At 44.2% G+C, this 22,721-nt stretch overlaps 2 protein-coding genes and 1 long non-coding RNA gene across 5 annotated transcripts in view; 2 read left to right on the top strand and 1 right to left on the bottom strand.

The window, feature by feature from the left end:
• LOC146855735 (uncharacterized) overlaps positions 1-22,721 on the top strand; it is a 276,683-nt gene that overhangs the window by 102,516 nt on the left and 151,446 nt on the right. The gene's annotated exons all lie outside the window — the stretch shown is intronic.
• LOC146855738 (uncharacterized) lies at positions 4,279-18,694 on the bottom strand. Of its 2 annotated transcripts, none has more exons than XR_014980870.1 (4): positions 18,566-18,694; positions 18,408-18,489; positions 15,003-15,078; positions 4,279-4,623 (listed from the first exon to the last, which is right to left on the bottom strand). It is a non-coding gene; the product is annotated as an uncharacterized LOC146855738 (long non-coding RNA). The 2 variants fall into 2 exon arrangements; XR_014980871.1 differs by having other exon boundaries at positions 4,279-4,554.
• Positions 19,872-22,721, top strand: part of LOC146855737 (t-SNARE domain-containing protein 1-like) — a 31,534-nt gene continuing 28,684 nt past the window's right edge. The window contains exons 1-4 of one of the 2 annotated variants that reach the window (XR_014981380.1): positions 19,872-19,892; positions 19,990-20,102; positions 20,464-20,545; positions 20,943-21,750. The gene's annotated coding sequence lies outside the window, so the exon portion shown is untranslated. Of the gene's footprint in view, positions 19,893-19,989; positions 20,103-20,463; positions 20,546-20,942; positions 21,751-22,721 lie in introns of those variants that run through there. The other variant, XM_085653648.1, reaches the window with a different exon arrangement.

Raw genomic sequence — 22,721 nt, 5'->3', positions numbered from 1 at the left:
GCGTGAACCTAGCCAAAAGGCAGAGGAGCACTGTACATGGTCAGAGTCCAGCATAAAGTTAATGAGCGAGAGGAGAGGTAGTTGGTTCATGGACTGTTAATGCACTGTGATGTAGTGTTCTTTTAAGAGAAGCGTTTTCAACTCTTTCTTAAATTGGAGCAGTTCTCGTGCAGTCCTAATGAATATAATCATGTTGTTCCAAGATAGAAAAGGCCCACTGCCTTTAAAATAAAAAATACACTCCTTAGACTGCAGTCTGATGGTATCCTGGCTCCGCATGTACGGAGAACTATCAGAGATGGTGAGCTTGTCTGCAAGATAAGCATGGGAGCTGGATGTGGTGGCTATGTAAAGGATTGTCTTGGTTTTAAAGATGGCATGGGCTGGCAAGGGAAGGTAATGAAGTTCCTTCAGGATAGGAGTGAAGTGATTATATTTCTTCAGGGCATGGATGAGATGTGCTGTGGTCTGCAGCATTGGGTGCCGGTGTGGAATCTGGGAGGCCATGGAGTAGAGAGTTACCACCATCCCGATGCAAAAGTATGAGGGCTTCAACATGATTTTTAATGTCATATTCTGAAGGTGAAGTCTTTGTATACAAAATAATAGTAGCAGTCATTCTTTTGGCATATATCACTTGCAGCAAGGGTGACTGGAAAGTAATGAAACCTCCACCCATTGTACTGCAGTGTTGTGCCTCCTAACACTGCCCCCTTGTATTTAAACCAAATAAAATTGTTTTGATGTGTTTTTGATGGTTATGTCCTATGCTGTACTCTTGTGACTCTGCTTTCTCTCTCATGGAAAATAATCAAGTGTGTTTAGGGTTTTAAATGGTAGGAAGGACACTAGTGGCAAACGACCTCAGTCATCACATTTGGGACCCACTAGCCGCCTGGGTCTCACTAGGGGCATTTATACTTTCATGATGAGCAAAAAGACAATACCTTCCAGGCCTGTTGGGAAAAGAGTGAATGTGGAGCTCACCCACAGAAAAGTTTGGGGGAAAAAAGGGGGGGGGTGCAAAATTGTGCCTTTTGCAGTGTAGTTTAATTACATTAGACCGATTGATAGATTATTATGTGTGGCAGTCACAGTTGACAAGTTCCTTATTGGAGTTGGGTAATCCAACATTTTTAATGTGCCCTAGGATGTTGCAATTAGGGTAATGGTGCAATTGTTTTTAAAGGGGCGGTGCTTTGTTTCCTCCTACTCAATAGCAATAAAAGTTGACGACTCTACAGATAATGTAACCCTCTGCTGAGCATGGTCTGCCACCTCATCACAGTATCCCGTCCCTCAGATACTTTAATATGGTTGTCTACATAATTCACAGTACATTCTGAGAACACCTGCTGATTTTACTGATGCTATTTGAATCCAAATGAATGTCAGGCTCCAATGCACCTTAAACTGTCTTCTAGGGGGAGGGTGATCATTATCCACATGCCTTCCCTCTCTCATCAGGCAAACAGGAATCTAAGCTCTTAGAGAGGTGTGGCTCAACAGTAAGAGCAGCTGACTCCGGAGCTTGGGTCTCACGGTTAGATCCCCGGTGCGATCCCAGGTGCCCGTGGCAGCTCAGCCCAACAACATGTGACTGTGGGCAATTAATTAGAGACAGATAAAGGACCAGGCTCTGGCTGGAAAACTATTGATGTTAAACAACAAAAACTGCAGTCCCACCACTCACCCTTACCATCCACCAAGTGACAGGACTCTGGAAGAACTAATCAGCAGTCATTTGCTAACAAGGCTCTCATGGAATTTCTAAAGGTAGCCCCATCCTCATCCTCATCCTCCTCCCTTTAGTTTCTGGTTCTCCTCCCCCCACCCACAGAAATGCAAACAATACATTTCCACTGTCTGGGGAAGCCACTGTCACCCTCAGTGTTGTGCCATGCTAAACCAGGAGCATTCAAAATGTATCCCGCTGGCCCCAGTACCCAGACTCATGCATCAAACATACTCATACAACCCAACATGTGCCACACATGTACTATACTCACACACACACTCAACATACAGATGGGATGGATTTCACATAACACCAGAACTTTACACAAGAGGGGTCAGTAGACCACGCACTCATTGACACAGCCAGAATGGTCTATTGACACTAATTCACAAAACATACCACTGATTTATGTGATGTACCTAGAGCATGGACAGAACTCCACTGTCAACAATGAATGCACACGTGGTACAGCCATTCAGGTCACAGGACAGGTCCTTTTTCTCAAATTGTATGGAGAAGGATTCTGCATACATGCTAGATGAGCATGACGCTAGGCCAAAACAAAAGACAGGATAACATGCAGTTTCACACTCAGGGCCAGATTTCTAAAAGGGTTGCATTGCCCTTGCATCACACAAGGTGACACAAGGGCAATGCGAGCCTTAAGTTAGATTACCTATGCCAAGGAGAACAACATTGCGTGGCATGGTAAATCTAGAGTAATGCAACACAGTGCAAGTTGTCTTGTGTCATTTTACTCTGGAAAGGCTATTTTAATCACCTAGTACACACCTCTACACCCACATCCTCACTTGCACTCATCTTAACGGCTAAGATCAGAAGATCTCCGACAAATAGCCCCCACTGAGGGGCCCGTCGGACATTGTAGCGCTGGCTCGACAAGTAGCAGCCCTATGATGAAGCATGACACCCATCTGGGTGTGTGAGGACATTCAGGTCTGATCACTTCAAACCCCCCGGATCCCTCTGGTCAAACCTCCAGTCTTGACCGTCACCTTTATACCTTACACTTTCCCTCTGAGGAACAGTACCCTCCTTTCTTGTGACAGTGTTCATGTAGGAGCACGGATGCTGGACTTAATTAAACCACGCCTTGTCCCTCCCTTGATTTACTCAACTGTACATCAACATGTAGAACACCATGGTTAAATAGAGCATCTGGAATGTAAGCAACCTAAATTCATCTTTAAAGCTTCTGGGGATTCTATAATGGCAGCTGAAATTATGGGAGTAGACCTATGTCTGCTTGAAGAGTGATTGGCATCATCTTTAATCCTCAACTTTTCCTATACAAATCTTTGTCAGACCAATCAAAAACAAAAAGGAATGTTACACTCCTGACCAAAAAAGTGATTGATATACTGACTGGCCCACAGGGGATATGGATATTTCTCGCTTCACGCGTAAATCACCTCTAATTTTTGCACAGTGGGGTCATCAGCTAAACGCCCTTTCTTGATAATACACCTGAGGAGAGTCTTGGATTTGCAGAAGGGAGCAAATATGTTATGGTATTAACGTGGTGATGGATGGACCAAAGAACTGAACCATACAGAGATCAGTATCTGCTGAGATTTTATCACCCAAGGATAAGGGCGGATGTTGATCTGGATAGCACATTGAACACTAAAATTAGGTGGCCAGCAAATGATTTTGCTAGTATATATTAAATGTATAGCATTGTTGGACAAAACAGGAATACGCTTACAAAACCAATATTAACACACTTAGAGACTGATTTAGAGTTTGGTGGATGGGATACTACGTTACAAATGTGACGAAGTGTGCTGTCTGCCATATTACAAGTGCCACAGGACAGAATGCACTTGTAATATGGCGGACGGGATAACGGCCACGTTTGTGATAGAGTATCCCTTCCACCAAAGTCTAAATCAGGCCCTTATTTCATAAAGTAAGGGTAATGATATGATCATTAATATATAAAGAAGAAGATTGTTATCTATGGAAGAAAAGTTTGAAAAAAAATAAGGTTGAATAGCTGTCACGTTACATATGACTGTAAATGTTGTCCTAGGTTGTCCTAGTATTGTGGGTGCCAAGTTCACCATTTAGCATCGCTTACATTGAAAGACCCATCTCTCAATTTTACCATAGACAGCAAGAATGACTAACATTGAGTGGGATCCAATTCTCTTGCTTTTAGTACAGAACTTCATTCTAGGCCTCTGATGAAGCACATACACCCCCAAAAAAGTGCATTTCAGTGATAGGGCTTGAGAACAAATCTTTCTTTTAATTTACTGTTTTTGCCAAATGTTTGTATCTACTGAGTCCTACATATTTGCAAAGTTGTCCAAAATAGAAGGTGGTGAGGGCCTCACACGTGTGCGCACTGGTGAGTATTTCAGGTATATTGATTAGAAGTATTGTGTTTTTTCAATGCTCAGTTTTCCATGGTCCACCGCTCCTAGGCCACAATCCTCATATAATCATCCCAATAAGTATCAAGTCCGTAGGCAAGCTTTCTTTGTAAAAAAGTTCTGTAGTTCATTTGGAGACATCAATTTTTCAATAAAATCAATCGAAAAACTTGTATAACATAAATTACATCAGCCTACGCGTTTCGGCCGCACTTGGACATCATCAGGGCTCAATATTTATGTATTGTCAATTATTTCCACATAAGTTTCTCAGTTCTTCTTCTCTTCCCAATCTTGGGGGATTATTTCTCCTTAGTAGCGTTGTTCCCATCTGAGCATCAGTGACGCAGCCGGTCCGATAAATCCCGTTGTGTCACACACATCATGCATTCGTTTTGTGCATTAATTTACATGCTGGCGAAGGGTCACAAAAAGGAAATGTGAAGTGACATAACCATCATTGATTTTGATCATTATAATGACCTGCAAAAATATTCATACGATGTGTTTTATTTATTTTTTGTAGCATGACTGTTTTTCTGAGACTCATTGTTAAAACATTCGAGTTTATATGCTTTCAAATAAGTTTTTAGGATTAAATTGGCAAAGAAGTAGGTGTGAAATTGCTGTGGGTATGTTCTGTGTTGTTTTACAAAGGAGGGCCTTGTGCAGAGGGAAGGAACTTCACTTTGTGCACAGGGTCTTTGAAAGGGGTCAAGGAGGGACCCAATGACAGATGACGTCAACACACATTGGGTAATCATCGCTATCTAAAAGGAGCATGGGCAAAGAGATTGTACTCTCTCTTCATTGGGATGCTGAGGAAGCAGTCTGCCTCAGTGCACAAGCTCATAGAGGTAGCCTTGCAGGCCACCAAGGAGTTGCTGAATGCCAATGGGCTGTAATACAGGCAAGAGAAGAGGTTCATGGCCAAAAGTCTAGACCTATAAGAAATTGGGTTATTAATTGAGGGAAGTCAGTGCCCACCCCAAATAATAACCACAGTCCTTATCAGGGTAAGCCACTAAAGTCATTAAACGAACCTGAACTCAACTCCCTGGTAACTATGGCACAAAGCAGACAGGCTTAACTTAAAGGCGATGTGCAGTAATAAAGTAGAAATGCTAAACAATACAAATCTCAAAACAAATTAGAGTAATAGAGCACAATTTAATAACCAAAATGGCACCAGAAGTGAAACTGGAGATCTGATTTTTTTTTTTTTGTTTTAAGTAAAGTAGCATCACAAAGCAGAACGTGTCAATGGTAGTCAATGGTTGAGGCACAATTTTATGCTGACCACGATAGAGTGCTATTCAGATACTCCAACCAGGTTCATCCTGGTCCAAGGTTTTACCTTTTGGCTTAGGGCCTGATTTAGAGTTCGGCGGATGGGTTATTCAATCACAAACCTGACGGATATCCCGCCCACCCTACTACAAGTGCATTATATCCCATGGCACTTGTAATACAATGGACAGGATATCCGTCATGTTTGTAATGGAGTAACCCGTCCGCCAACCTCCAGATCGTGCATATAGTCCTTTAAGTTTCAATTCACTACAGGAGTACACTTCTAAAATATCCCCAGAATCTCAAGGAATGCACTTAGAAACTCACAAGGTGGAAGGCAGAGGCCTTCAGGAGAGTCTAGTCCAGGTCCAGTTGCCACTGGTCAGCTAAGCAGTTGCAGGACAAGACCTCTTGTAGTTTGCTATGTCCTTGCAGCTTGAACAGGAGGTTGGTATTATGAACTTTGCAGTCCATTTCTTTATCCTGATTAGAAGAGGGAGAACACGCCAAGTCTTCATGGCTCTTCTCAGGTCACAGACTGGAGGTCAAGTTCTCTTCTGTTCTTCCACACATCCAGAAAGGATTCTGAAGTGGGTGCCTGGAGATGTCACATTTATGTCTGGCACGTGCTAGTGGGTGATAATGACCCTTGGAGATGCCCAAACCAATGGGGTAAAAATTTGCAAAGCAAACTCTATCCACTTTGGGCATTTTCAAGGTGATGGAAATCCTGGGACATACTAAACTTGGGCTCTGAGGGTGTGTGTTGGGAATGTACTATGGTAATCCTAATGTTCTCCCACATCTAACACTGAGGTCCAGTTCGGGGCAGGTCCTGTACCCACAACAACCTCAGAGACAGAAGTATGGAAGATCAAAAGCTGAGTTTTCAGCAAGTGACAGTGGATACACCAGACGTGTTTAGGTAAACTGTTTCCCTCCTTTGAAGTGTCCTCCAAGAATCATATGAAAAATCCCAGCAGGATTAGACACTGTGATGTTAACAAGAGGCCCACTGTGAATGGGACGAGTCTGGCTGGGGAGATAAAAGAAGAGTGCAGACCTGGCAGCTGGCTCATCTGCTTGTGATAGAGTAGGTCTCTTTGAAGTCAATCAAGTTCCTGGGCTCAGCCCACAGGTCATCCTGTCAATGTTGTAACAACATCTCCCCACACCCAAGACCTTTTGTTCCTGTCCTGGGAGCAAGTCACACGTCATTCACACATATCAAAATGCAAATTACAGGCTGGCAGAAGGGGGGGGGAGCGAAATGCAGATTAGCTTCCAGGGACATCAGGCAGGACAAAGGTAACTTTCTAAAAGTACCTTTTCCTTAACAGTTGCACAAAATTCGATTTTACCATTAAATTAGACTTTGAATAACTATTAAAAAGGAAGTAATTGAATATTTTTTTCTTGCTGCTTCATAACCAAAATTAGCAATATTAGATGCAACAATGTAATTCAGTGCTTTCCTATAGAGCAGTTAGCCTTGCTACAGTAAAAATAGCTTTTGAGGCTTTTTCACTGTAAGGCCATGTGAAACAGTAAACTTTTACATGTTTGACTTTTAAATAACATGCACCCTGCCTTATGGGCAATAAGGCCTACTGAGGGGTGACCTATTAATATTTAAAAGGACGGTTTTGACCTGTCAAAAAAGGTTCATTTTGGCAGGTTGAAATAGCAGTTTAAAACTGCACAGTCAGGCTACAGTGGTAGGCCTGGAGACATGTTTGCTTCATCACTGCAGTGGGTGGAACAATGGGTGCTGCAGCCCACTAGTGACTTTTCTACTTACTGGGTACACTTTGTACCATATACTAGGGATGTTTAGATAAGATAAATATGCAAATCAGGTGTATACAAATTTCAACATGCTAAACGTGGGAACATAGCACTTTACTGCTAGTTAGCAGGTGTAAAGTATGTCAAGATCTATGGACAGCAAAAAATAAGGTTTAGCAAAAATGTAGGGTGACCCTGTCAAAAGGGCGAATATCTATCAATTCTAAATAGGACAGTGTCTGTGAGGACACCCGTAGCAGTATTGGCCTTCAGGACACCCTGCAAGGGGAAGCACCAAGGGCCTCCAGGAGCAACAGAGGGGCTGCTGTAGTGCACTAACAAGGCAGAAAGGAGCAGGTCTGTCTGCAATGGCTACTGAAATGAGGAGACAAGCCTCTGTAAACACTGCAGCACACACATGGCGCACGCCCTTTTACAATTAAGCACCAACAAATGGAAGGCAGAGTTGGGGGCCTCTTGGAACGGACACCCAGGAAGGTGTCACCAGGGCGATGTAATGGAAAGGTCAGGTCACAGGTGTAGACATGACCAGGGACAGGCCACTAGACAGCAAGAAGAAAGGAGTGAGCAATACTGGAGCAGGAACAGTCAGTGGTAAGGAGGAAGCAATACAACAGGTGCACAGGAACAGGAGGCAGCGGGGTGGCAGGTGAGGCAGAGGTGGATGGAAGGGCAGAGAAGCATGAACAAACTGGAAAGCAAAAGGAGAGGGCAAGAAAGAAGATGGAAGGTGAGCTACAGCCCGCATTAGTCGGAAGACAGTCACAGCAGTGACAGCGGCAGTTGTTAACGGTACAAGGTCCCAAGAAGAGGGATGTAGGTGATAAGAGGCCAAGGTTGATGGGTACCCCACCTGCCCAGGTTACGGATGCAGATAATGATTTTGCGGGGGAATGGTGGTTAATTTGGGGGAACGAAAAAAATGGACAAGAGAAGTCAAAAGGGAAAAGGACACAGGAAGTGGGGTAATAAAAGCAGGATGAGAGGAGAGAGTGAGTTTGAAAAGATCCAAAATAAATGGTAGAAGTCTTGGGCTAAATTCTTTGACTGGAAGATGTAACTGTGGAAAGAAGGAGGGGATAGAAAGGATGGGGTCATGTAAGTACAAGAGACAGACAGCATTGGGCATGTGTGGATGGAATGTAGGGCAAGGTGAGAATTGAGCCCCACCAAATCGTAAGGAGGAGTGAATCAGAAGTCATAGTTATACTGTATAACGCCAACCCGGCCAATACCAATTGTTTACACCACAAGCTGGTTACTTGTGCCATGTAGCCTTTCAGGGCCACTCTGTCCTGGGAGGTGTTGGGCCCCAATATAAGAATTGACCAGGCAGCGCATGCTGGAACATTGGAAAGGGTAGTTGTTTCAGGTCACTATGTAGGTTTAAACATGAGTGCTTCAAGTGTGGGATAAGTGTCATTGGTGTAGTGCTTGACAGGTCAGAGAGAGAACACCAGTGCAGGGTAGGAGCAAAATAAGGAACATGGGTAAATGCCAATAAACCAGTTAAGTTGGAGTCATTGAAGCCATGGCTGTGCCATTTTCCTAATAGGGCGACCACGGAGAAGTTAAGGAGAGGTTTTAAAATTCGATTGGGGGGTACAATACACTGGATGTATTCAAGACACTGAGCTGACAACTTGAGATATGTAAATGGATTGGAGACCATCATGCTTGGCAAATTGACAAAAGAGGTTTGACTAGTCAGGACAGCAGGCCCCTTTGAGGAGATGCCCCTCCTCACCCTGATGACACCCCGTTAGGGATTGTGCCAAAGAAGACAAAGGGAGAATACAAGGTGATTCACCACCTGTCTTGACCATAAAATATTTGGTCAATGACTACATAACAGAAGAAGTATGCTCAGTTTAATACACAGGCATTAATGAAGCAATAGCATTAGTTAGGACATGTGAGCTCAGAACAGAAATGAGAAGGCAAACATAAATGTAGCCTTCTAGGCTGCTACTGGTACACCCAAATGACTTTCCAGTGGTAGGATTCTACTTTGTACACAAGGCCACATCCTATTGGGTGCGTGTTGGCATGTGCAGTTTTTGAAACGTTTATCTATTTCTTGGAATGGGTGATGAATCATGGATTAGTATATGAAAAAAGTTATCACAAAGACCCAAGGTTGAAAGAAAGTCTGCTGGTTATATCACAGGAATAATTACCTGAAAAGAACCCTCTTGAACATCTTTTTTATTAGATATTGGTTCACTCCTCTGAGGGATAACATGGAGCTAACTACTGAGGGGCTTGAGTGTGATGGAAAGATTTGGCTACAGTCCTTGACCTGTCTCCTGAGGAAGAGCATGTCATGGTCTTGACGTCTGGTTTGGTTTCTTATGCTATTTCTCGACATCAATGGCCTAGTCATCAAAGACATATTCTGCCATAGATGAGGGTGACCCCAGTTCCATTACCCATGATGCTGCTGACACACAAAAAGTGCCTAGCAGTTAGTGCCTTCCAGAAGGAGCCCCAAAGATGGAAACAGCTCAATAGGCAAAAATCTTCAAGAAAAATCAATGAAGGCCCCGGAAGGCTAAGATTACTTGACTCCAGAAGAAGCCATGCGGTGAGCTAGAAATTAGCTGGATTGATGGCAACTGGAATTGCCATCTTGAACAATGGTACAGAGAAGGCAAGGTGGGAGTAGGAGACCACTGAAGTACAAAGGAATTATGGAAATGAAAACAGGCAAATGTTCAGAAAGAAATCTAGGAACAAGGAACCGGTCAAACAACTACTCAAAGCATTGTAACTCTAAGATTAGAAGGAATCACTTTCTTTTATAGGTCAGGAAACAGGAAGTCGGTAAGGCCCATGGCTTAATACGCGCTGTCTGCAAAAAAAATCCCCCAAAGAAGAATACCAAGAAGAAGGACCACACCAGTGGGTCGGCTGTTGTCAGGTACAGCGTAAAGGGAAATACAGCGATCTACCATGTGGAGAAAGAAAATCATCTTATCCACCTTAGCTACACTCGAAGAATGGTGAGCGACATGGCGACTGAACCCAGGAATTGTCACTGTGGCTTGACAAACCACTGCAAAAGAGCAGCATCACCCTCCTGAAGGGCATTTCTTTTGTTCCCTGATGTCAGAAGCAGGGCCGGCTCTAGGGCGGCATGACCAATGGAGGCACACCTGGGGCTGACCTTCACTGGCAACATGTTTAAAAATGACTGGTTTCAAAACAGATGCTGCAGTGTTGTGGTCTTCTAGGTGTTGGGTGAGTTGTTGATTGATTGCTTCCTCAAGGACATTTGCTGGATAAGGGAGCAGAGAGAATAGGCCAGTAGTTCTTCAGTTCAGCTGGGTCGCCAGATGTTTTTTTCAGGAGGTGCCTCACTTCAGCTTGTTTTCAGTCCTCAGGAAAGGTGGCTTCAGTGATGAAGTTGTTCAGGACCTTCCTGAGCTCTTCACCGATAGTCTTGCTTCCAAGGTTGAAGATGTGCTGCAGGCATGGGTCCGTGGGTGCTCCTGACTTCACGGAGTTCATGATGGATATGGTGTTTTGCATGGTGAGGTGTTCCCAGTGGGTGAGAAGGTGTTCAGGATTTGTGTTCATGATTGTGCGCTGGTTGATGCTGTTTGCAGTGGTGGGTTGGCATTCAAAGTTTTCGTAGATGGCCGAGATCTTATCATGGAAAAAGTCAGAGAGATTGTCACACAGTTCCTTGGAGGGGTGATGTTGTTCTCAGTGGCTGTAGGATTGGTGAACTCCCTCACAATAGCAAAGAGTTCTTTCTTGGGTTTTCGCAGGCTTTGATGAGGTCTGCTAGGGTGTTCCTCTTGGTTTCTTTCAAGAGGTGGTGGTACTGGTTGAGAGCATTCCTGAAGGTAGTGTGGTCCTTTCTTTTTTCCTTTCAAGTTGTTGGCACTTGCATTTGGAGAAGTGCAGTTCCTCGGTGAACCAGCTTGCTTTTATGTTTTGTTCTTTGACTTTGGCGGTCTTGGCAGGGGCGATGGCATTGGCGCATTCTGTGATCCACTGGGAGAGGCTCTTTGCTGCTTGTTCAGGGTCATATGTAGGTCTAGGGGGTGAGAGCATTCCACTGTTCTTGTGATACAATTTTCTAGTCCCTTCGTGTAGATCTGGGGGGCACGGAGCCGGTGTGGGTGGGTAAAGTGTACACTGTGGTGGTCAGCTCAGGTGAGTGGTGTGCTGTGGATGTACCTGACTTTGTCTCTGGAGGTGAAGATGGGGTCATGCGCGTGTCCTGCGATGTGGGTACGTTCAGTGATGAGTTGCTTCAGGCTGATGTTGTTAAGCTACAAGTGGTTCTGTTGGGTAAGTACCACGCGGTGCTGGTTCAGAACCTGATTATTTCTTTCACAATCAATACTGAACTTTTATAAATGTACCACACCTCAGTTAGTTTTTATCAAAAATATATATTTTTTAAATTATTTGTTCTGTTTTTCTATTTTACTCGCCAACTGTGTAAATAGTTTTATACAAAAAGATAATACCAATGGGGGCTGTCTGACAAAGAAAACACAATAACAAACACACAGACAATTCGATGGGTGACTGTGGTGACATATTGTGCAAATGAGTGACCTTTCAAACTCAAATGATACACAAGACAATAACATACATTCTCTGTTCTTTTCAGGTCTTTCACTTTAGCTAGTCCTATTTCTTAAATTAATTGCTATAGTGAGCCATTACATGAGATGGTTGTACGTCGATGTTTCGATCCTGTTTGTATTTGTGTTTGCAGATACATCAAGTAGGGCCTTCCTCAGGACAAAAGAAGGAAGTGCGACAGCCTTTTCAATGGAAAATGAAATTCCTATTAGTATGGTGTGGAATAAAAATGTACAATGTGTGAGCCACCATACTCTTGGGGTACTCATGCTTGGTGGTTGGGAGGTCACAAGAATAAGTCTATTAACTCCTCAGAGCCTGGAAGGAGTTTTTATTCAAGGATCATTTGTAAAATGGTGAGAGTGCCAGTTACTATCTGCATCCCTATATGTGTATAGCTAATACTCTATGCAATTGCTGCATCCGTTACATGTACTCACCATTCAACTAGCTGTGTACCTGTAATGAGAGAGAAAGACTAAGTATACTCCTCTCCCTTTGGTAAAGCAAGCCCACACATGGACTCCCAAAGATGACCCCTCAATGTAAGGTCTTAGAAACTCACCCCTCTGGATGTGCTCGTTGGCCTCCAGGGGGTAGGGAGTTCAAAGTATTAGTAGTATTTAGTCCTTAGAGATCATCATGTATTGATGCCGAAGTCCATCAGTGCTTCCTTCACAAACCTCCTTAAATCCTGGAGGCAACAGGAACATAAAATTAATTTAAGAACCTAAGCGCTCAGCGGTGCAAAACTACATGCTCCCGCCTACCCGCATCCCAACAACAATCATAGTCTCCTTACCCGTATTCTCGAGTGTCTCTAACCAACTCACAGACAAGTGAGCTGCGGCTGGTGTTCCCTGCTTAAATAGATTGCTGGGACACCATGTGATGATGTCACATGGCCATGAGATGTCTGCTGTTGGTGAATGCTAACGTGATGGCAATCTTGACCTCTGTTGCCCCGTCAGGATACACGTGGGTATGGAAGCAGTGTGGTGCAGTGGGTGGTTACTACCGCAGCCCCAAGTCAAAGAAATACATTTTCTTGATAGACTCATGTCTCACCAAGGCTCGTGATGACTTGAGCTGTGGCTGGAAATTCTATATATCAGTGCTTACATCACATAACAGTGTCACATGGTCAAAAGAGGTCGGGCGCCTGTGACTAGAAATGTGGTGGCCTTCTTAACCTCTGTTCCATCATATAGAGTGTAGGGGCTCACGATGTGGCAAATGACTACTCACGTCGCCCCGAATGGAACAAAACAATTCACAAGAGAGATGCACAACACCCCCTCGTGGTTGTGCGGTTTGAGAAGAACATTAGAAATAATCAGGTTCTGAACCAGTACCCCTTGGTACTTACCCAACGGAACCACTTGTAGCTTTATAACTATTAACCCAGGTTCCAAGGGATTCAGGGTGACCTCATTGATCTTAATGAGGCTGATGTTGCTCATGCTCTCCAGAAGGTCGGTGGAGTTGGGATTGCTGGGGTCATAGAGGTGTAAGTTAAGGTCCTCTAGGAAGATATAGCATTTAGAGTCGAATGCAAGTAGGGTGAGGAGTTCTGGAATGGCAGAAGCTGGGGTGTGTCCTGGGGGTCTGTAAGTGAGGGTGCCTCTGATGGTGCTTTTTCCGTCTACTTGAAGTTGGAAGTTGAGGTGTTCCATTATAGGTATTGGGTCGTCGAGGGATGACGTGCAGTGGATGTTGTCCATGTAGATGATGGTGATTCCTCCTCCATGTTTGCAGTGGCGACTGGTATTTACCGTGGGGGTGATGGATTGAAAATTCAAAAGACATTTGCCTGTCTGCTGCAGCCGCTGCCACCTCCTCCTCCTTTCAGTCCTCTTTGCCCGCAGGGCAGGAAGCACCCAGCTCCCAACCTCCTAATAGCCAATCACAACATAGCAATGCAGCGTTGTGGTTGATCTGAACGCCGTGGATCAGTGCTCAGCCAGAGAATGGGAGGCTAGGCATGATCTCCATGCAGGCTGTAATGCAGCCTGCATGGAGAACCTACAAAGTACACATGACGGTTTGACCAGACTGAGAGGGCCAGCCAAAGCGTCATGCACACTCCTGCCCTGCTCTGTGAGCAGAAAAGCCCCGGCCCGCCCTGCCCAGCTGAGCAAGGACGTTAAACTAAAATGATAATAACAATTGAACGTGCGTTGAGCAGGATGCACTGGAGTTGTATTCTGTTGACCTTGGTAGATGTAGCGGATACGGCTGCAATTGCGGTGTCACTGTTGTCGTTGGTGACTACAGTGCTGAAGGTGAGGCAGCAGTGTTGGCAGGAGAACGGGCCTCTCGTGGTGCAGCGGGATGTGCAGCTGCAGAGGTTTTGGTAGGTCCAGGGCTGGTGCTGGGCACAGTCCAAACGCAGACGGGCTTGCCTTTTTTGCGCCAGCAGTGCGGCATCACAGTGGCCTCCATAAGTTGTACTTGGAGGTGGGAGGGGCAGGCAGGGAGACGGGAGGGCTGGAAGCAAGAGAACAGCAGGAACAGGAAAATGGCGGGGCTACGAGCCAATTAGGAACCAGGAACTACAGAGGAAAAACAGGGTGCCAAACAACCAAGAGCTCTAAAGTAAACCCAACCCTAAACGCAAAACACAAACTACGTCCAAAAACTCCAGTGGACCCAATAGACTCAATAATCCCAATTAGGTGAGAGTCTAGCCCAAAATCATCAGTGGTCACCTGACAGCAGGACCAAACTGGCAGTCTCGGGCTGTGGAACAGCTGCACTGTCAGCAGGAGACAGGCGGCAGAGGCAGCGGGGAGAGCAGCGTACAGGACCAAGAGGTCAGGTCCTACTAAAGACACCCTACTCAGCAAGAGATTTGATTGTGCCTAGGATTAGAGGTTAGTGACTGTCTTACAACAATAACATATAAAATAGCCTGGGGATTGCGGGTCAACTCCCCCACCCCTACACAAATGCATGTTTGCACATCACCATGAAAGTGTCTCAGAATTGACTGCTGTCTGCTCTAGCATTATACTCCACGGCCATACACTCTTGCTCGAGAATGTCCTCACCAATTTTAGAGCAGCGAAGGCAGGACAGAGCAGTGACGATCGAACAACCACGCCTGAGAATGCGGCTGGTAAACAAGTTACTAACTAGTAAACTCTTACCTTATTTAGACGCTTTATCGTGTGCCTGTAACTCCGACAGGAAACATGCAGGACTTCCTGTGGGCAGAGATGTGTCCTGTAGGAGGAAGTGAGATCTAGATCACAATATTTATTTTTACATCATAGATTACTCTGAAAACCAGTCTCCAGCGTGAGACTCACCCTCACATGTTCAGGATTGGGACAAGCAAGGGGGGGTCAGGGAGGTAACGATTTATTCCTCTGGAGACTCCTCCATATTTGGCTCATTACACTTTCAAATGAATCTTTTATTCAGCTGGCCTTTTTTTGTTTCTTCTTAGTGAGTCACTGAGGGAAACAGTAAGTGGTGCAAACATTGGTGTCTGTGCTTTCAGGCCATTACCCTATCTCCTTGATCTCCTTATAAAAAGATATACATAGGCTGTCTATTGAGCCTCGTTCCTTGACGTTAAATGGGTCTTTCCTAAGAGATCTAGTTGTAACAAGTAGTACCCCCAAGCTATTGCCACTTATTTGTAGGAAAACAAGCCAGAGGATAAAAAGAGCATCCAATGGGACAAGTCTAAATAAGCAAAGACTCTTCACATCGCATTCCGATGCGGGCACCACCTAAACAAAACAATAGATACAAAACTGTTGGAGTTGGATTAAAGAAACATAAAACGTCCCAATCCCGAAAGGTCTGTCAAGTCATTGCAGTCTGGTTGCAGCTCTGAATGCTGAAGCTAGAAAAGTACAATTTTCCCTGCTCCGGGTCAAATGATTCTATTTTGAGGGTGAAAACAAGGAGGGGATAACATTGGCTTGTAAGCCCAAGACAACGGATTCCCTGTCCAGGATCAAAGAAATGGCTTCTGCAATGGAAGACATTGTCATTAGGGTTACAGGTAACTCTTCCCCATTTCAAGCAATTTAGCAAGAGTTATTCAGGGAAGAGTCACTAGACACAAGGGTTTTCTATCTTATTTTATTAAGGTTTCATTACCTTACACTCCCTTGAACTAGTTGATAAACTGATACCTCAATCAACATTGTGAAAAATAACTTTGTGATCAAAAAGGTGAAGACCGAGAAGCCTCTGGGTCTTGGTGGGATTTATCAAAGTCTTTGCCATTTCCTCACCAAGATACTGGCTTAGCTGTTCAGTGGGTTTAGTGACTCCCACATGGGAAACAGCGTTTGCAACGCTGTCTCCACAACGCGGTACCTTTACAACACGGCCTTTACAACGACTGCTTTGTTACCACACATACCAATACATCGCAAGTGGTTTCAACGACTTGCTGTAGGGGGCGCGCTGGTTTTGGATTTACAATCAAACATCTTTCCTACTGTTGCGCAAACTGGGAGTAGGAATAGTAAATAATACTATTCCTAAATCCAGCGTGCCCCCTACAGCAAGTCATTGTAACGACTTGCGATGTACTGGTTCGCGTTGTTGCAACGCAGTCGTTGGAACGACCAAGTTGTAATGGCATGCAATGTATTCACATGCCATGTGAAGATACATATTCCTCCCACATATAATGCCTTCATGGCAGAAGCTCTGAACTCATAGTTTCTTGAACCAGGGAAGGACCCTCCCATCCCCAGACATTGGGGCAGGGGCGTAACACAGGCCCCTGCAGCCCCCGCGGTGCGGAGGCCCCCCGAGCTACAGAGGGCCCCCTCAGCACAAAACTCGGGCCCAATAAGTCCGGATTAAATCTGAAGAGGGGGTTGTGTTTGTGTATGTGCAAGGGGGGCCCTCTCAACATTCGTTACGCCACTGCATTGGGGATCCTAAAAACCAAGAGTTCTGGCAGCTCGCCTTAATCCACTAATCAACCAGACCTCACTGGGTTTATTACACGGCAACATAGTGGCAATAATAGCCAACAATTATTGCATACAGTAGATAACATTAACAAGCCAGGAAAAAGAGGTGTGCTTTTTGAGCGTTGACTCAGAGCAGGCATTTATACATTGTTCACGGAGGCTTTTGGTTAAATAAACTGAACCGTGTTGGTATGGTGGGGAATTATGACCCCAGGTTACTGATAGGTTATCATGCTCTGAAAGTAAGAATCAGGGTAAAAGGCTGCTCATCATCTCACCTATAGATCTACAGAAGCACTAAACAGAGAAGTCCCCTTTCTCTGCTTCTTTTTTCCCAGACCTTGGAGCCTCAGGTGTCGAGAAACCATTCTAATCCACTTTTGAGATAATATAAATGTGTCAAGAGGTGATTAAAATCCCTCTGTATGCTTGTTGGACCTGGCCATGTTTGCAGGGTCATCCCCAAACCTTTTCCCTTCCTCCTTTCTTTTTTTCTGACATGTTTGTTGGCTTTAGGACTCTGGGCACTTTACCACTGTTGGCCAGTGCTAAAATGCATGTGCTCTCTCCCTTAAACATGTTATGATAGGCATGGTTACACTTCTACAAATGTACACCTTACTTTAGAGAAGGCAGAATTTACACACACACAACCCTGACTCCTATCTTTAATTTCACAGGCTGTCCCCCCCCTCCCCATTGTCCTGATGAAGACCCGCTACAGGTGATTATGAATCTGCACTAACTATTTGGGTCGAAACGTCGACGTTATTTGCTCAATTTGTCCTCGCAACACCCCATCTAGAATTAGGAATAATCATATCCTGTTGGGTGTTATGCATCTTATGCTGGACACACTTGTAAAATATTTTCCTTATTTGTAAATATGTGTTATTTATGTCACCTATGTACAGCACCTTGTCACTGATCACGACTAGTCACTCGCATCACCTCCGCATGCTACATTGTATTTGTACTTTTTTGATAAGCCCGTTATTTAGTTGTATTACTAAAAAGTAAAAAAACTCACTAAGGAAGTTTTCCTATGAGCTAATTCATGTTGTGTGTGTTACTATTCTACATTCAATGATCAATGTAATGTCATAAATCATATTGAGTACACTTGATCGAAGTACACGTGATTCCCAACAGAACCATTGTTTTTTACTAGTATACCTACCCAGGTTCTGAGGGTTACCCCATTATTGCTAAAGTGGGCAAACAACAGTGGCATACAGTGTATGTAGAGAATACAATGCTACCAAGCAGCAATCAATACAGTTAATACAATACATGCTTATTAGGGGAAGTCAGGAGGCTCAGCTTCAAAATAGGTTGTGCAAAATAAGCCGAATCCGTGGAGCAAGGGCACACTAGAAGGAAATATACAGTGTGGTGAAACCAGCTGAAAACAAAAGCGATAGGTCACCAGTAAAGTGTGCCGTAGTTGTTTTCTAATTGTAGAGGAAGGAGTCAGGCACACACGGAGGGACCTGATATAATGCCAGTAGCCAAAACCATAGGATAGTGTGAGGAATGGATTGAAGATGTGAAGCCCAGACAGAAGAGAAAGCACGCTTCAAGGCAGATAGAATAGATAGCTACCTGGGCTCCTGGACGGGCGGGCTGATAACAACAGACAACCAGCTTCCCAAATGTGGGAATAAAACTAAATCCAAATATACACCTGATAATAAATAATAACAGATGAAGTATACAGAAAAACAGAATAAAGGATAAACAAATGGAAAACGGAGTCTTACCGCAAAGAATAAACAGTGTTAAGTTAATTGAGTTTAAGCAAAATAGTAGTTCAGTACAGCGATGCTTGAGAACTAGGTATGGCAAGCATAAACTCTCCAGACGACTCCAACGACTTGAGAGAGGCCTGTGCAGGAGAAAGAACAGAACGCTCGTTTTCCATAGTGCCGGAGCTTTTCCGTCTAGGGGCAGAGAACAAGGAGGGGCAAAGATGGAGGAAGAGCGCCACGCAAGAGGGCTAGGTACTACAACCGTGAGACCATGTTTCAACCCAGAAACAAGGAACAGACTGATTTAGTTGTCTGCGTAACTAAACACTCTAACTTCGAACACAAGATACGCCAAATAATAAACTCTCAATGGCATATCTTAAATTTGGGCCAACAGCCACAAGTGATCCAGAAGCCCCTTTTCGCCTTCAAAAGGAATAAGAAACATCTTGGTGAGGGCTAAAAGACCTAATAAAAATCGCTTCATCCAGAAGTCCATGATGGGGGCCCAACCAGTCAAGCACAACCACAAATGTGGAACTTGCCAAGCCTGGCCCAATGCTATAGTCAATGACCACATTTGCATCAATGACCGTACAGTCTTCTTTAAAGACATGACCAACTGCAGATCGTCCAATATCATCCACACGATTCTTTGCCCCTGCGATTTAGCATACATTGGGGAAACTGGCAGGGAGTGTAGAAAACACATTGGGGATCACAAATCCAACATAAGGCTACTTAAACGAGCCGCCTCCCTTGTTAGTCATTGGATCGAAGTCCACCACACAGAAGGAGATCTCTGTTGGACCATACTGGAGAAGATACATGTTCCGACAGTTACTGATGCCACGTAAAAAACAAGAGGTGTTCTGGATGTACACCCTCAATACAAAAGAGAAGGGACTTAATGAGATTCTCCAATGGGAGAATGCAATCACGTGAACTAGAAATCTGCATATTAGGTGGGGCTCCACCTAGATGTAATTCTCTGATATTTACTTCCTTGTGTTTACAACCTCCAAGCTATCGGGATTCTATCTTTGCTTTTGTTTCCCATTAAATCTCAATTTGAATGCATTTTGGGGATTTTGCGTACTTTTTCCTCCTTCCCTTTTTGGGCTATTAGAGTTCTCTCTTTTTAGAGGAGCCCTTGGACAACTGCTCTTTCCCGCGCTGCTTATTAGTTACCATTCATATAGGTGTAGTCCCGCCCCTACCTTCTAACCGAACGGCCGCTGACTGGGTCTGTATTTAAATACCGCTTCCCGCCCTTTGGCGTTCCAGCTGATCCTGCCTTTGGCCGGCTCTCAGCTAAGCGGTCTGTTTCTGCAGACAGGTAAGCCTTTGTGACCCCCGGGATCTTTGTTACCAAACTTTTCTCCCTTGCGCAGCGTTCCCCGTTTACCTGTTGTCTTTTTATCTTTCACCTGTAGACAGAGAAGCGTCCGCTCGATTCAGTTCCTAAACATCATCCCCCTCCTTTGTGCGGCCCTACAGATCTGGCGCCCGACCGGCCATTATTCGAGTGGCTTGTTTATTGAGACAGGTGAGGCTGTCTGACGTTAGGGATGCTTGCCATTTTGTTTCTCTTTCTTGCGTGGCGCTCTTCCTCCATCTTTGCCCCTCCTTGTTCTCTGCCCCTAGACGGAGAAGCTCCAGCACTATTGAAAGCAAGTGTTCTGTTCTTTCTCCTGCACAGGCCCCTCTCAAGTCGTTGCAGCCATCTGGAGAGTTTATGCTTGCCATACCTAGTTCTCCAGCATCGCTGTACTGAACTACTATTTTGCTTGAACTCAATTAACTTAACACTGTTTATTCTTTGCGGAAAGACTCCATTTTCTGTTTTCCATTTGTTTATCCTTTATTCTGTTTTTCTGTATATTTCATCTGTTATTATTCTTTATCAGGTGAATATTTGGATTTAGTTTTATTCCCACATTTGGGAAGCTGGTTTTCTGTTGTTGTTAGCCGGCCCGGCCAGGAGCCCAGGTAGCTATTTATTCTATCTGCCTTGAAGCGTGCTTTCTCTTCTGTCTGGGCTTCACATCTCCAATCCATTCCTCACACTATCCTATGGTTTCGGCTACTGGCAATATATCAGGCCACTCCGTGTGTGCCTGACTCCTTCCTCTACAATTAGAAAACACCTACAGCACACTTTACTGGTGACCTATTGCTTTTGTTTTCAACTGGTTTTACCACACAGTATATTTCCTTCTAGTGTGCACTTACTCCACGGATCCTGCTTATTTTGCACAACCTAGTTTGAAGCTGAGCCTCCTGACTTGCCCTAATAAGCATGTATTTTATTAACTGTATTAATTGCTGCTTGGTATTATTTTATTCTCTACATATACTGTATGCCACTGTTGTTTGCCCACTTTAGGCACATCCCACGGCCACTGTCTCGGATACATTCGCCCTGAGGAAGGTGAGACCCACACGGGGGTTGAACACCTAAACGCTTGTCGGCGTTGTAACATTCTCGTAGACCACATTAAGTTTATGATTAACCCTGTCTGTCCCAATATGTTGATTTGAACTCAAAGGTTGTCATTACACATCATGTCAGTTTGATCAACGATTTGTGCTTCCTTAAAAATATTACTATAATGTTATTATTGGCTGAATATTTTGGTCCATTTGTCAATGTATTGCCTTTGGTGCTTTCTGTATGACTGGATTCCTGATTTTCAGGACGTATGAGCATGTGTGGGTATGAGTTTGGTTGTTTGAATGGCTGAGTGAGTGTGGGCTGGGATGGGATCTATTCTATTTATTGCTTATTTAATAAATTACAATGTGAACTGATTATTCATAAATTTTGATATGTCTTGATACTTTGATTGTGGGATATTTTTGTCAGTAGGCCAGCTTCTTTGGTGTTTATATAATTGTGACGTACAGCGCTTTTTGATTCATACCGGGAGATAATGTTTGTATGAGTAGTTTGTTCATTTCCCCTATTGTTCTCTACCTTTATTTGAGTTTAGGGGCCCCCTCTGTTAGAGTGGTCTTTGTTACATGCATTGAAAGTAATATTGAGGAAATGTTGACTTTCCACATCATTGTGATACTTTAAACCTGCATACCTGCGAAAGTACTTATGTGTTACAGACACCTAAAGTGATATTAAGACCTTTGTCGTTTGGCCTTATGATGTTTTATGCGCAATATAGAATGCTTTTTTTGTATTACCCGGTGTTTTGTCTCTTTTGTGGTGTATTCATTGGGTTACTGTATGAGTGTGCTGCACAAATGCTTTACACATTGCCTCTGATGATAAGTCTGCCTGCTCTGCGCCAAGCTACCAGAGGGTGAGCAAAGGTTCTCTTGGTGTGTATCTGATTTGCCCTGACTAGAGGGGTAGGTTCTGCCTGACTGGGTGCATACCCTAGCCAACCATACACCCCATTTCTAACAATGCTAACAATATTATTGTCATCATAACTAAGCTAGAAACCTCTCCTCCGGTGCTTCTTGGGTGACAGGAATTTTCTAAAACTGAATCAGGTTTGAAGACTAACACCCTAAAAGCGATTTTTTTAATTTGTACATCCGTCTGAAACAGGCAAAGGCACTTGAACAAAAATATGGATTTCATTGACGATCAAAAATGAACCAATTTCGGGACAAAAATGCAATCTCCTCTATCAAGGAGATAGGGTTGAATTACCCAAAAGACAGAAAAAAGCCACGGGTCCGGAGAACAAGAGAGGTCAAAGGTACAACCAAGTCTACTCATCCAAATGTTGGGGGAATCCCTTCTCAGGACGGTTCCTCTCACACACCAAAGGTGTCATGCTTCATTATAGGGGTGCCTCCTCGCATGAGGGACCTAGTCTCTACGCGGGCTACAACCTCCTTGCTGTGAGGGAGGAGCTCAGGGATGTTTTGGTATGGGTAAGGTGGGTGTACTAAAACCCTATGTGAGCTTGGTGTGGTGAGTGAAGTGCAGTGCTAGTGTGTACGTAGTTAAAACTACAGGGTTAGCTATGCAACAACTTTATTCGACTACCCTGTGTCAGGATTAAAAAATAGCTGGTAACGCAGTTGCCGTCATTAGAGGCATCTGTGTTGGTGCATGACCAACATGTTTCGGCCTAGGGACCTATTCAAGTGTCACAGCCTTCTTCAGGGTCAGATGTTCAGCTACTGCAATTTA

This window comes from Triturus cristatus, chromosome 4_1, assembly GCF_964204655.1.
Source record: "Triturus cristatus chromosome 4_1, aTriCri1.1, whole genome shotgun sequence".
Classification (NCBI taxonomy): domain Eukaryota; kingdom Metazoa; phylum Chordata; class Amphibia; order Caudata; family Salamandridae; genus Triturus; species Triturus cristatus.
Note: the sequence above shows the minus strand (reverse complement) of the source record. Positions and strands in the feature narration are given on the sequence as shown.